Source organism: Salmo salar, unplaced genomic scaffold, assembly GCF_965601325.2.
Source record: "Salmo salar unplaced genomic scaffold, fSalSal1 ptg001067l, whole genome shotgun sequence".
NCBI classification, from domain to species: Eukaryota; Metazoa; Chordata; class Actinopteri; order Salmoniformes; family Salmonidae; genus Salmo; species Salmo salar.
In genome coordinates this window covers 295,823-302,037 of record NW_027675609.1, presented here as the reverse complement: position 1 = coordinate 302,037, position 6,215 = coordinate 295,823, and the positions used below count along the sequence as shown (strand labels likewise).

At 42.3% G+C, this 6,215-nt stretch overlaps 1 long non-coding RNA gene across 1 annotated transcript; it reads left to right on the top strand.

Moving 5' to 3' along the window:
- Positions 1-1,909: 1,909 nt before the first annotated feature.
- On the top strand, positions 1,910-5,662 carry LOC145877394 (uncharacterized). Its single transcript, XR_014391684.1, has 3 exons — positions 1,910-2,088; positions 2,250-2,344; positions 5,563-5,662. It is a non-coding gene; the product is annotated as an uncharacterized LOC145877394 (long non-coding RNA).
- Positions 5,663-6,215: the final 553 nt, after the last annotated feature.

The following is a 6,215-nucleotide window of genomic DNA, read 5'->3' as shown; positions in this document are numbered from 1 at the left end:
TGGCGCGATATTCAAATACCTTAAAAATGCTATTACTTCAATTTCTCAAACATATGACTATTTTACACCATTTTAAAGACAAGACGATCCTTTATCTAACCACATTGTCTGATTTCAAAAAGGCTTTACAACGAAAGCAAAACATTAGATTATGTCAGGAGAGTACCCAGCCAGAAATAATCAGACACCCATTTTTCAAGCTAGCATATAATGTCACAAAAACCCAGAAGACAGCTAAATGCAGCACTAACCTTTGATGATCTTCATCAGATGACACACCTAGGACATTCTGTTATACAATACATGCATGTTTTGTTCAATCAAGTTCATATTTATATCAAAAAACAGCTTTTTACATTAGCATGTGACGTTCAGAACTAGCATACCCCCCGCAAACTTCCGGGGAATTTGCTAACAATTTACTAAATTACCCACGATAAACGTTCACAAAAAGCATAACAATTATTTTAAGAATTATAGATACAGACCTCCTCTATGCACTCGATATGTCCGATTTTAAAATAGCTTTTTGGTGAAAGCACATTTTGCAATATTCTAAGTACATAGCCCAGCCATCACGGGCTAGCTATTTAGACACCCGGCAAGTTTAGCCTTCACCAAAATCAGATTTACTATCATAAAACTTTGATTACCTTTTGTTGTCTTCGTCAGAATGCACTCCCAGGACTGCTACTTCAATAACAAATGTTGGTTTGGTCCAAAATAATCCATCGTTATATCCGAATAGCGGCGTTTTGTTCGTGCGTCCCAGACACTATCCGAAATGGTAAATCAGGGTTGCGCGCATGGCGCAATTCGTGACAAAAAATGTCTAAATATTCCATTACCGTACTTCGAAGCATGTCAACCGCTGTTTAAAATCAATTTTTATGCAATTTATCTCGTAAAAAAGCGATAATATTCCGACCGGGAATCTCCTTTTCGGCAAACAGAGGAAAAATCACAAAGACGGGGGCGGCCAGGTCACGCGCCTAAGCCCACAGTCCCTTGATCGGCCACTTGAGAAAGGCGATAATGTGTTTCAGCCTGGGGCTGGGATGACGACATTCTGTTTTTTCCCGGGCTCTGAGCGCCCATGGAAGACGTAGGAAGTGTCATGTTAGAGCAGAGATCCTTTGTAAAAGATAGAGATGGCAAAGAAGTTCAAGAAATGGTCAGACAGGCCACTTCCTGTAAAGGAATCTCTCAGGTTTTGACCTGCCATTTGAGTTCTGTTATACTCACAGACACCATTCAAACAGTTTTAGAAACTTTGGAGTGTTTTCTATCCAAAGACAATAATTATATGCATATTCTAGTTAATGGGCAGGAGTAGTAACCAGATTAAATCAGGTACGTTTTTTTATCCAGCCGTGAAAATACTGCCCCCTAGCCATAACAGGTTAAGAAGGTAGAGCAGGGCTTTATTATGGACAGACTTCTCCCCATCTTAGCTACTGTCGTATCAATATGTTTTGACCATGGCAGTTTACAATCCAGGGTTACTCCAAGCAGTTTAGTCACCTCAACTTGCTCAATTTCCACATTATTTATTACGAGATGAACAGGTGAGCAGTACGCGTCTATGAAATGAGAGCATGAACAGTGTGAGGACCGTTAAAACGTCTTAGGGCTAGGGGGCAGTTTTCGGAAGTTCGGAGAGTCTGGCGAGCCCAAAGTAAAATGCCTGTTACTCAGGCCCAGAAGCTATGCATAGAATTGGTAGATTTGGAAAGAAAACACTCTGACGTTTCCAAAATTGTTAAAACTGTATGTGGTACTGTATGTGGATGATCAGGGCTTTATTCAGAAAAAGTTTCTTGGGCTACTTTGATTTGCCAAGTGGGCGAGATTTGAATTCCGTGTTTATCTTCATGGACAAACTTGTTGTTCTAACCTACGATGGGTCAGCTTCAAGGGAACATATCTGCTATTTGTATTTCCAGCTGAGTCCCCTCCTGTTCCATGATTTAACAAGTGATGACCACTCCACTACCATTGTCAACTACCTCCTCACATGAACTGGAAGCCAGGTCTCATGTGGCCCACTCATCCACTGGCACATTGAATGTTTCCTCTCCAAGCACGGTGAGGGAACCCCTGTTAATTTTCCCTCATTACTTTATGTAGAGTCAATCACAAACACAATCACATTATTACACATCTATGATTTTACTCCTTGCTTGGACTAACTCATTCTGAGCTCTTTTGTCTCACTGTGTAGTGTTTTTGTGTTATTGTCTTCCCAGTCAAATCCTGTCCTGCACTGGTCAAGCCTCTGAACACCTCAACTCATGTCTCATACCCTGATTCAATCACTGCTGTGATCCCTTCCCAAAATGGTGTAAGTAGCCCTCTCATTCCTATTCCCCATAATATTGTACTATAAGTGTCTTTATTAAATGCTTTAGGTTAACCTGTTAGGGCTAGGGGGCAGTATTGACACGCCCGGATAAAAAACGTACCCAATTTAATCTGGTTACTACTCCTGCCCAGTAACTAGAATATGCATATAATTATTGGCTTTGGATAGAAAACACCCTAAAGTTTCTAAAACTGTTTGAATGGTGTCTATGAGTATAACAGAACTCATATGGCAGGCCAAAACCTGAGAAGATTCCATGCAGGAAGTGGCCTGTCTGACAAATTTTGTTTCATCTTGGCTCTTTTTATTGAAGACTGAGGATCTTTGCTCTAACGTGACACTTCCTACGGCTCCCATAGGCTCTCAGAGCCCGGGAAAAAGCTGAACGATATCGAGGCAGGCTCTGGCTGAAACACTTTATCGCTTTTGGCAAGTGGCCGATCAGAGTACTATGGGCTTAGGCGCGTGCCCGAGTCGACCGAATGCTTTATTTTCTTTCGTCTGTTTACCTAAACGCAGATTCCCGGTCGGAATATTATTGCTTTTTTATGAGAAAAATGGCATAAAAATTGATTTTAAACAGCGGTTGACATGCTTCGAAGTACGGTAATGGAATATTTAGAATTTTTTTGTCACGAATTGCGCCATGCTCGTCACCCTTATTTACCCTTTCGGATAGTGTCTTGAACGCACGAACAAAACGCCGCTGTTTGGATATAACTATGGATTATTTTGAACCAAACCAACATTTGTTATTGAAGTAGAAGTCCTGGGAGTGCATTCTGACGAAGACAGCAAAGGTAATAACATTTTTCTTATAGTAAATCTGACTTTGATGAGTGCTAAACTTGCAGGGTGTCTAAATAGCTAGCCCTGTGATGCCGGGCTATCTACTGAGAATATTGCAAAATGTGCTTTCACCGAAAAGCTATTTTAAAATCGGACATATCGAGTGCATAGAGGAGTTCTGTATCTATAATTCTTAAAATAATTGCTATGCTTTTTGTGAACGTTTATCGTGAGTAATTTAGTAAATTCACCGGCAGTGTTCGGTGGGAATGCTAGTCACATGCTAGTCACATGCTAATGTAAAAAGCTGGTTTTTGATATAAATATGAACTTGATTGAACAAAACATGCATGTATTGTATAACATAATGTCCTAGGGTTGTCTTCTGATGAAGATCATCAAAGGTTAGTGCTGCATTTAGCTGTGGTTTGGGTTGATGTGACATTATATGCTAGCTTGAAAAATGGGTGTCTGATTATTTCTGGCTGGGTACTCTGCTGACATAATCTAATGTTTTGCTTTCGTTGTAAAGCCTTTTTGAAATCGGACAGTGTGGTTAGATTAACGAGAGTCTTATCTTTAAAATGGTGTAAAATAGTCATATGTTTGAAAAATTGAAGTTTTTGCATTTTTGAGGAATTTGAATAACGCGCCACGGGATTACACTGGCTGTTGAGTAGGTGGGACGCAAGCGTCCCACCTAGCCCATAGAGGTTAAAATAATTACTCTTTGACGATTTTTGAAACACATTTTTGACGTCTCTGTGCGTTACGCACCTGTACTGTGGGTCTCCCATCCTCCAGGTCATCTACAAGTCTATGCTAGGTAAAGCTCAGCCTTATCTCAGCTCAATGGTCACCATAACAACACCCACCCGTAGCACGCGCTCCAGCAGGTACATCTCACTGGTCATCCCCAAAGCCAACACCTCCTTTGGCCGCCTTTCCTTCCAGTTCTCTGCTGCCAATGATTGGAACGAATTGCAAAAATCGCTAAAGCCGGAGACTTATTGCTCCCTCACTAACTTAAAACATCAGCTATCTGAGCAGCTAACCGATCGCTGCAGCTGTACACAGCCCATCTGTAAATAGCCCACCCAATCTACCTACCTTATCCCCATATTGTTTTTATTTATATTTTTGCTCTTCTGCACACCAGTATCACTACTTACACATCATCATCTGCTCATCTATAGCTGCAGTGTTAATCTGATAAATTGTGATTACTTTGCTACTACGGACTATTTATTGCTGTACCTCCTCACGCCATTTGCACACACTGTATATAGACTTTCTTTTTTCTTTTGTGTTGACTGTACGCTTGTTTATTCCATGTAACTCTGTGTTGTTGTTTCTGTCGCACTGCTTTGCTTTATTCTTGGCCAGGTCGCAATTGTAAATGAGAACTTGTTCTCAACTAGCCTACCTGGTTAAATAAAGGTGAAATAATAAAAATAAAAAGATCCTATATCATAATAAATCAGATTACATGGAGAGGGGGGACCTGATCCTAGATCATAATGAATCAGATTACATGGAGAGGGGGGGACCTGATCCTATATCATAATGAATCAGATTACATGGAGAGGGGGGGACCTGATCCTAGATCATAATGAATCAGATTACGTGGAGAGGGGGACCTGATCCTAGATCATAATGAATCAGATTACATGGAGAGGGGGGACCTGATCCTAGATCATAATGAATCAGATTACGTGGAGAGGGGGACCTGATCCTAGATCATAATGAATCCGATTACATGGAGAGGGGGGGACCTGATCCTAGATCATAATGAATCAGATTACATGGAGAGGGGGGACCTGATCCTAGATCGTAATGAATCTGATTACATGGAGAGGGGGGACCTGATCCTATATCATAATGAATCAGATTACATGGAGAGGGGGGACCTGATCCTATATCATAATGAATCAGATTACATGGAGAGGGGGGACCTGATCCTAGATCATAATGAATCGGATTACATGGAGAGGGGGGACCTGATCCTAGATCATAATGAATCAGATTACATGGAGAGGGGGACCTGATCTTAGATCATAATGAATCAGATTACATGGAGAACCGGATATATATAATATACCCTACTATTTTTTTAAATTTAATATGCCATAAACTATTGTTTTTTTAACAGTTTCATGAATTCATTGAAATTAACGTAATCATTATGACACACCCCTCTCTATTGTCATTGGTTGCACTAATTGCACTGTTTGTCTACATAACCTGGTTCAAGTATTGATGACATCACCCTGAAGAAGGCACAGTGATGGTGGAACGTTGGTAAATACCCAATAAATGACTGGGAGTTTATATATGGAGTGTGGGATTCTCTTTATTTTGATAGTTTATAACTCGTATGTATGTGCCATCTTTTTTGTGTTTTTCAGGCAGCCTGGGAAAGAACTGAAAAAACTCACTAAAGAGTCAAGACAGAGACACCAGAAAGACCCAAGAAGACTTGGACGCAGTATCAGAGGACAGAGAGGGATGTTCAGAACTCACTCAGTCTGGTCAGTTGGTGAGGGTAGACTTGGAGGCTGCTTACCTGGCATGGAGGAAGTCCCCCCTCCTCTCCCCTACCTTCCCTATACCCCCTCCTCTCCCCTACCTTCCCTATACTCCCTCCTCTCCTCTACCTTCCCTATACCCCCCTCCTCTCCCCTACCTTCCCTATACCCCCCTCCTCTCCCCTACCTTCCCTATACCCCCTCCTCTCCCCTACCTTCCCTATACCCCCTCCTCTCCCCTACCTTCCCTATACCCCCTCCTCTCCCCTACCTTCCCTATACCCCCCTCCTCTCCCCTACCTAACCTATACCCCCCTCCTCTCCCCTACCTTCCCTATACCCCCCTCCTCTCCCCTACCTTCCCTATACCCCCCACCTCTCCCCTACCTTCCCTATACCCCCCCTCCTCTCCCCTACCTTTCCTATACCCCCCTCCTCTCCCCTACCTTCCCTATACCCCCTCCTCTCCCCTACCTTCCCTATACCCCCTCCTCTCCCCTACCTTCCCTATACGCCCCTCATCTCCCCTACCT